Raw genomic sequence first — 9,239 nt, 5'->3', positions numbered from 1 at the left:
AGAGAGAGAGAGAGAGAGAGAGAGACTGTGACTCTAATGGAGTCCCCTTAAGTTCTCACTTGCCTTAGGAGGTTCCTTTCTCGAGATTCCCTCCAGGCCACTTTGCCTTCGGGCTCCTTTAGCCATCATGAGGCAAAGCCCTGAACACACCGACCAGGCAGAAAAAGGCCAGACCCTCTCGAGGTGTCAGCTCCGCCTGAGCCCCAACGCACAAACCCTGGTTCTGCTAAGATGTTTTGTTTTTTAAACACAGCTCAGTTCTGAGGATCCTTACGTGTGGAGCTGCGAGTGCCCTGGTTTCTGTGTGGCTTTTAGTTTGGGTGAACATCCGGGAGGTTTCCTGACCTAGCGTTTCTCCATCCCCTCCCTCCCAGAATGTGACCTCAGGGTTTGCAGAAGCAAAGTCCTGGACTCCCAGCAACAGGCTGCAGTCTCCAGGGTTACCCTTCTTGGAGGAGGCCGGGGCTCATCCTTTTTTTTTTTTTTTTTTTCTGACATTGAGGGAGCCAGGGCCTTTTCCAGCTCCTATCATGGCCTGCGTGCTCAGCTTCCTCCTGGCCCTCACGAATGGCTTCAATCTTGCCCATCTTCCAAGGAGACTGTCCAGCTGCCATACTGGATAAAACAGAAGCCCTAAAGGCTGGGGTTGACACTGAGGAATTGATTGACCTAGTCTGCATTAAGCTCTAGGTTAGAAAGTCCGGCCAGCCTGTCTCTCCCTTATGCACCACACACACACACACACACACACACACACACACAGTGCCACAGAACCTCCTCCCACTTAAAACTCAGCTTCACTGGAGAGAGATAAAGCACCCCATGGAGGCCCACAACTGTCTGTGATTCTACCTCTTCTGACTTCTTTGGACACCAGGCACACACATAAATAGATTTAAAAAAAAAAAATCAGCTTTGTCAGGATATCAACACGGTATGTCACTGCCTCCAATGGTTGTAATAAAGTGGCTCTTTTCTGGGTGTGTCATGTGTAAATTTCCCTACTTTAATTTCTTTCCTTCTCCTTTTCCTTCCTGTGCTCTCAGTGTGGTGACGAGGCTGTGGCTGACTAACCACGAAAAGCTGCCAGCTCTGCTCAGTAAATATTTCAGGCTTTGAGAACTTTCCAGCCTAGCTCTGCTGCCTCAGACAAGCCCTAAGCAGACAGGCGTGGCTGGGCCCAGAGTGGACCTGATGTGACTTGGTATGGCATTTACTTTTACCCCCAACCATTTGAAACTACTGAAACACACCTGAGCTCACAGGCTACACACCAGTGGGGAAGCAGGCTCCTTGGCCATGGGTTACTGTTTGCCAACCCCTAATCTCCGACTACAGACTGTTAAAGGGGGTAGACTATGCCTTTCCCACAGACAAAATGCCCACAGAAGCAATTTAAGGCAGGGCTTGTTTTGTTCACAATTTAAGGATGTGGTCTATCGTGGCCTGAGCTGGCTACGCTGTGTCTGTCAGGCAGGAAGCCTGGAGAGATGGGGCTCAGCTAGATTTCCCTGTTTCCTTCATTCCTAGACACCCCTCCCTGCCCCCATCATGGTGCCTCCTGACCACATACTGGGGGACCTCTTCTCTCTCCAAGAACTTTTCTGGAAACACCTCATCCTCACACACACCCAAAGGTGCATTTCTATGTGATTGTCAACCCAGGTGACAAGAGCCAGACATGGTGGCTCACACCTGTAATCCCAGCTCTCGGAAGGCTGAGCCAGGAGGTTGTCATGGGTTAGAGGTCATCTGGGTTATATATGAATACCAGGACAGCCTGGGCTACAGGATGTGAAACTGTCTATAAATAAACAATAGTTTTGAAAGCCTTATATCCAAGCACGCAAAAGGTGAGGCAGGCGGATCTCTGTGGGCTCCAGGCCAGCCAGGGCCAGTCACATAGTGAGACCCAGTCTCAAAACAAGAAGAAACAGTTCTGAGGCTAGGAGAGGGAATGCTCCACGGTTCAGCTGGTTTGTACCTGGCATGGGCTGGCTTTGAGATTATGGTTATTTACCTCCAACATCAGAGGAGACCCCTAAGTAGCTCATCTCTGTTCCTAGCTGTTGCACAGCACTGTCCCCTGAACCAAACAATTGCCATCTTGGGATATGCAGCTGTGCCCTCTTACAATCTTCCCAGCTGTGCTGTGTTTGTTGACTGAATCCCCGCTGGGTAAAGACTTTCCAGGTTCTGCCTGTTGGAGAGGAGTACCAATTCCTGTGAGTAGCCCTTACCTGAGCTCTTAAATGAAGCTCAACAAACTCACGGGCTCAGTCAGCTTCCGGGACCTTGGGAGAAGGGTAGGCATGGCTTATCTCCCCTGGGGAAGAGATTTTAGTAGCACTTGGTGTAGGATAGGAAAAACTGAGGCCAAGTTTGGGAAGGGCAATGGTGTCTTACTTGATAGGGGGAATGAGACAGATGAGGTTGAGTGGGATTGGGGGAGGGGGAGAGGGAGGCGGAGGAGATGCACAGGCCTTTTCTTGCCATGGTGATTTGTCTGGACAGGGTTTGTGGGAATCGTGGCGAGGGCATGGGTAGTTTTCTTCTAGGTGGTGTGGAGTGGCTCCCCCAGCCTGATGGGTGGGGTCTGCTCCGGAAGTACAGGGTTGTTTTTTAAACAACAGAAGGTGTAGTAGAGAAGACCTCCGGAAGCCCTGGGAGCCTGGGAATGGTGTAGCAGGAGCGAGGTGTCAGCAACACCTACAGGGGGCTTGGATGCTGCTGTGGGTAATCAGAGATCTATGGAGGCGGCAGCCAGGAGGGAGAGCGCAGGTGTTAAGGAACTGCAGCCAGAAAGGGCTGTGAGGCTTACACAGCACTCCACTTAGCTGCGAAATTGGATAAAAGGGAAGAAAAGATGCAGAGGTTGGCTTGCTGTGGGGCCTCAGCGTGAAGAAGGTCCAGGTAGCATAGCTCTCACCCTAGAGTGCTTTCTTTATGTGGAGGCTCAGTTAAGAGACATGCGCACACACCTGAAGAAGCAAGCCGGCACCGGCGTGGGAGAGGCCGTTCTCCAAGGCTACAAAGCCCAGTGTTGATGTAGAACTCTCCCAAGATTCATGGTTGGGCGATACCCACAAAAGCGACGACTGGTGAAATTGCAATAGCCCGTGAGAGTCCATGGAAGGTAACACGGGGAAACACGGGTGTTCCCAGAGGCCATATGGGGGTTAACTGGGAATCTCAGCGTCGGGACCTCAAGTCTGTGAGCATCCAGAGGCCTATCTACGTAAGCACGCAGAGCTAGCAGACAACCATGGCCCAGAGCATTTAAGTAGCTTACTAGGGCAGCCCTTCCTGGGACAATGCAGTCAGCACACCACCCAGGGCCTTACCCCTGCCCTGCACCAGCATTTAGGCATCTCAGATCAATCACCTCTCTCCACCATATTCCCCGATAACTCACTATAAGGGAGAGAAGAGAATGTTCCTTGGGGGTGGGGGGGTCTAAGTCCTAGAAGATTCTCCCTAGAGCCTCACCTGGATAGTTCGAAACTCCCCTACGTATATAAGTTTCTCCTAGGAGTTGTTGGATACAGAACCCCCGAGGCCGGTAGGACACAAAGGTCACATTATCTGGCTGCATTCGGAGCTGATGGTGAGATCCTGTTGTTGAGGTTGGGAGCTCAGTGAGGGGCTTGGAAAAGTAAATCTAGAATAGGCTCAAAGTGTCTCCTCTCATAGCTAACTACCTCCTTGTGCCAGAAGTGGCCACAAACTGTGCTGGGGAAGAATTAAGACCTAAAGCTGTGGGTCCCGTCCTGTCCCGCATTCCTCACTGTGGAAGTGCCAGCCGGAGGTGCCAGCTAGTGTGGGAGTGGTTATGGGTGGAAGCAGCTTTCTGATTGGACCATCGGCTCCCTCTACAGGAGGTGAATTATATCTGGCTCAGGGAAACTGGACAAAATCCTGTGACCAGGGGGGTCACAGGCTCCAGTGGAGGAGGAACTGCTCTTGCTGGGTATATGATGTACCAGCTAAAGTGCTTCTCACATGCCTGTTTACATAAGCTTATTGCCCATGTCTCTCGGGACATGTTCCCATCTGTTTTTGACCATTTCCTCATTTGTGTTTTGTAAGAAGAAGGGAAAAAACAAAACCAAACCAAAAACCCTCAACCTAGGCTTGCCAACAGCCCTGTCCTGGAGCCAGGCGTGGGAGGACATGAAGGTTCAGTATCCTGCTTGAGGTGGAGAATAGTCGGAAAACGATGGCGTCCCTGCCAAGGCTCAGGGACCCTTGTGGAAGGGGGAAGGGGTGGCGAGGCTTGTGAGTGCTTGTCCTCCTAGACAAGCGACTGCCTTCCTGGGGCTCTCTGTGCTGCGCCCCTTGCAAAAGACCATTTCCTCTCAGAAGGGCAGGAGGGTGTAACTGCAGGCTTTTCCACCTGTGTCCTAGTTCCCAAACAACGACTCAGAGGGTTATTATTGATGAATAAGTGCCTAGGCCATAAACGAGGCCTGTTCCCCGACTAGCTTGTAACTTTTATCCCATTTATACTGTTCTATGTCTGCCACATGGCTGGTCACCTCTCCTCAGTTTCATGTGTCCGACTTCCTCTGTGTCCAGTCAGAGAGTCTTTCCACACTTATTTCCCAGAGTTCCTCTCTTTCCCCAGATTCCCCCCACCCCCAGCTTCTTGTCCATCAAATTTTTATTGACAAGTGACACTTCCACACAGTACACAAGTGGTTATTGCTACAGGAGGGTCTTGGAGACTCACTTGAGTATCCAATCTCTCGCTACCACCTATGGTATGCAGTTCTGCACTAACTGTCCAGGGTCTAGGGAAGGAGCTAGAGTATAAGGCCAGGACAGGACGACTGGGAGAGGGGATGCTCCGCTCCAGTCATGTCAGTTCTACTAGGGAGGCCTCAGCCTGCAGGGCAAAGGCTTTCCCAGTGCAGCCTGTCATGGGAGGGGTACCCACTCTCTTATAACCGATAAACACTTTGGCTCCTCGGAGTGAACTTTGACAGAGTCATGCCTGGGTTTGTCACTGGGACTTTAGGAGGGCAGGGGTAGAAACTGTTTCTCCCTGTGAAGGACTTTTAAGCACAAGCCACCATGTTGTCTGTTTGCCACATTCTAACTCGTATCCCCTAGCAGCAACTGCTGGGCCTGGTGGCCTTCCATGACCAGAGGTACTTTTTTTTTTTTTTTTCCTTTAAAGACAGGGTCTTATGTAGCCTGTTGGCTTCTAATTTGATATTCTTTACAAGGAAAACACTGAGCTCTAGATATTCAAGGTGCCTCCCAAATGCTGCCATTACAGACGTGGGCCATCAGGCCTCGCTGCCTGGTGTGTGTGTGTGTGTGTGTGTGTTGAGCAGTTTTTGACACAAGCTAGCCTCATCTGGGAAGAAACCTCAATTGAGAAAATTCCCCCCTCAGATTGGCCTGTAGGCGAGTCCATGGGAGCATTTTCGTTCGTTAATGTTAATATGCCATGGAAGGTCCAGCCCACAGCAATAGAAACCCTAACTCAGACAACATACCTTTTTTTTTTTTTCCCTTAAAAAAGTGTTTTGAAAGCATTTACAGTGTGGGCATGCATGGGAGCTTGTTCTCGTCCTCCATCATGTAGGCTCTGGGACTTGAACTCGGGTCAGCAGGCTCCACTGACCATCCGACTGGTCTGATGTTTCTGTTTGTAACCACTGAGCTTCCTCACCTCATCCTTCTGGGTTTGAGGGCTGATCAGGCAACACCTGTCTTCATGCACACCCTGCGGATAGATTTGTGACCTTCTCTTCCATGACCAGGTCGATGGGGAAGAGACCGCTCCTAGCCCTGAAGCTGTAGAGTGTAATAATACCCTGCAACATCTGTCAAGCCAGAGCCTCATCTCTCCCTTTCCTAAAGAGTGTGAGCACTTAAGTCTCTGCAGCTCGGTCCCCTGGGGCCCTTCAGAGCAACTGTTTCCCTTACAGCAATGGCTACATTTTCTGGAGCGAGTGTAGCCTTCTGAGAACAGTCTTCCTTTTTACAGCGCAGTGGGGGAGGGGCATGGGGAGCCCCTTAGTTAGGAGCACATGGGCTCTTGGCAATTGGATAATTCACCTCAGATTTAGTCTGGAAGAAAAGCCTCTGTGCCTACATCCATCTCTAAGTGATCTAGAATTATTCCCTTTTAAGAACATCAACTTATGGGGCTGGAGAGATAGATGTTGGCTCAGTGGTTAAGAGCACTGACTGCTCTTCCAGAGGTCCTGAGTTCAATTCCCAGCAACCACATGGTGGCTCACAACCATCTGTAATGGGATCGGATGCCCTCTTCTGGTGTGTGTCTGAAGACAGTGACAGTGTATTCATATAAAAAAAAAAATCTTTAAAAAGTGCTTTAAAAAAAAAAAAGCCAGGTGGTGGTGGCGTGTGCCTTTAATCCCAGCACTTGGGAGGCAGAGGCAGGCGGATTTCTGAGTTTGAGGCCAGCCTGGTCTACAGAGTGAGTTCCAGGACAGCCAGGGCTACACAAAGAAACCCTGTCTCGAAAAGCCAAAAAAAAAAAAAAAAAAGAAAAAAGAAAAAAAGAAAATCAACTTCTTTGTGGGCACTACACGCACAGACATATGTGTAGTCAAACACTGACACACATAAAATAAAAAAAATCTCAAAAACATTTTTTTTTTAATTTTTATTTTTTAGGGAAAAAAAATCTTGAGGCAGTCTCAGGTATCCCAGGGTGACATCAGCTTGCTGTGGGATGAGCCAGGAATCGATCTCCTGTTTTCCCCTCCCAGGACAGGGACTATAGTTATGTGCCATCATGCTGGGCTTTTGAAGTGCTAGGGACTGAACCCTGGGCTTTGTGCACTCTAGGCATGCCTCCAGCCCGAGTTTAAGCGTCTGACTGACAGGGCTTATGTACAGCTGTCCAGGCAACTGGGTGCTGCGTTTCAGGAAGTTCATTGACTCAAGTTCTTGAATATGTGGGGTCCTACCGGAACATTTTAGTTATTCTGGCAGATTTGTGCTTCAGTCAAGTTCATCCAGGAATCAGACTAATAAGGGCTTGAACTGCCCCCCATCCCAAGCCCTATCTGTCCTTTTAGTTGTCAGTTCTGACACTATGGTGTACACATGTACACTCATTCTCCTAGTTAATCAAATTTACTGATCTTCTAAAAAATACCATAGGGTAGCGGCAGCCCACATTATTTTAGTCCTAGCATTTAAGAGGCAGAGATGGGATGATCTCCATGAGTTTGAGGCTAGCCTGGACTACACAGTTCCAGGACAGCTAGGATTACACACACTGAGAAACCCTGACTTGAAAACAAAACAAAACAAAAAACAAACAAACTCAAAAAAAACTATGGGGCTGGAGAGATGGCTCAGTGGTTAAGAACACTAACTGCTCTTCCAGAGGTCCTGAGTTCAATTCCCAGCAAACACATGGTGGCTCAGGTGTTTCTGAAGAGACAATGTTACTCACATATATAAAATAATCTTTTTTTTTTTTTTTTTAATAAAGTTCACCTAGGCCAGTACTTGGGAGGCAGAAGCAGGTGGATTTCTGAGTTTGAGGCCAGCCTGGTCTACAGAGTGAGTTCCAGGACAGCCAGGGCTACATGGAGAAACCCTGTTTCAAAAAAAAACAAAAAACAAAAACAAAAACAAAAAACAAACAAACAAAAAACCAAGAAAACAAAACAAAAAAACCAAACAAAACAAAAAGTTCACCTAGGGACTACTTTGGCTGGGCGTTATCTATTTCAGTAAGGTGTAGCTTTATTTGCCTCAAGAAACAGTGGAAGCGGTCTCTGTTGGGATAGCAGCATGTTCCACCACGCCCAGTGTTCCATGCAGTGCTGGGGTTAGAGCCAGGACTTCATACATGCTGAGTGTCAGTCAACACACCACCCACTGGGCCTCAGTCCCAGCCCTTCACTCAAGGTCCCTCTGGACCTGGTGGCTCATTTCTGTAACCTGAGCTGCGCTGTGGGCGCGTATTGTGAAGGTCAAATGACAGTGTGCAGTAATTCTCTCCCTTCCCCACGTGATTCCAAGGGTTGAACTTGGATTGTCAGACCTCTACCCACTGAGCTGTCTCACTGGCTGGCCTCTTCCGTGATTAAAAAGCTTCTGTGACAATGGTTGTTTTACCTTCATGTCTGTCTGTGCATCACCTGTGTGCCTGGTGCCCATGAAGGTCAAAATTGGGCATCAAATCTCCTGGAACTGGAGTCGCAGATGGTTGTGAGCCACCATGTGGGTGCTGGGAATTGAATCCAGTCCTCTACAAAGCAGACAGTATTCTTAACTGCTGAGCTGTCAGTCTTTTCAGCAACATTTCACAATTTCTATTACTGGTTGTTTTTTTTTTTTTTTTAAAACGGATGTGCCACCACTGCCTGGCTCTATTACTCTTTTAAGGTCTACTTTATAGTCCATATTTATGAATACTCCATTAAGTTGAGAGAATTATTAAGTGATTATATTTTTGTGAATGGGTGTTTTCCTGGGACACATGTATGACACTGGTGGTTCTCCACCTTCCCAACGCTGCGACCCTTTAACAGTTTCTCATGCTGTTATGACCCCTACCATATTTTTTTGTTACTACTTCACAACTCAAGTTTTGTTAATCATGAACCATAATGTAAATTTATGTTTTCTGATGGTCTTAAGCCAACTTCCAAAGGGCTCGTGAGCCACAGGTTGAGAACTGCTCCTGTGTAAGTGTGCAGAGGCCAGAAGAGAGGGATGGATCCCCTGGAATTGGCTATGAGGGTGTTGGCAGTCAAACCTGGGTCCTCTGAAGGAGTGGCTGGTGCTCTTAACCTCGGAGACTGAAATGCTGGGAACCAAACTCCTTCCCAAGAGCAGTAAGTGCTCTGACCTGCTGAGCCCTTCCTTCCAGCCCTGCCTGGATGAAATCTTTTTTAAAATGTCAGATCTAGTTGGATCCACTATGTTGCTCTGGCTGGCCTGGAACATACTGTGTGGACCAGGCTGGACTCATTCAGAGATCTGCTTGCTGCCACTGTCCCAGTACTAGGATTAAAGGGTTGAACCATGAGTCCCAGCCCCCAGCTTGCCAAATTCACACTCATGTATCCCCTTTCCCTATCTATACTCAGTGTCTGTTTTAAGCATCTACATATCATGGTAAAGCGGAATAAGCCCTACGCATGCTAGGCAGATACTCTACCACTAAGCACGCCCCAGCTTTGGTAGTTTACAGAACGTAGGATTCTTATAACACATTGCTGGGTTTTGCCTTT

The sequence above is a fragment of the Mastomys coucha genome, unplaced genomic scaffold, assembly GCF_008632895.1.
Source record: "Mastomys coucha isolate ucsf_1 unplaced genomic scaffold, UCSF_Mcou_1 pScaffold18, whole genome shotgun sequence".
Classification (NCBI taxonomy): Eukaryota; Metazoa; Chordata; class Mammalia; order Rodentia; family Muridae; genus Mastomys; species Mastomys coucha.
This window is presented reverse-complemented; position numbering follows the sequence as displayed.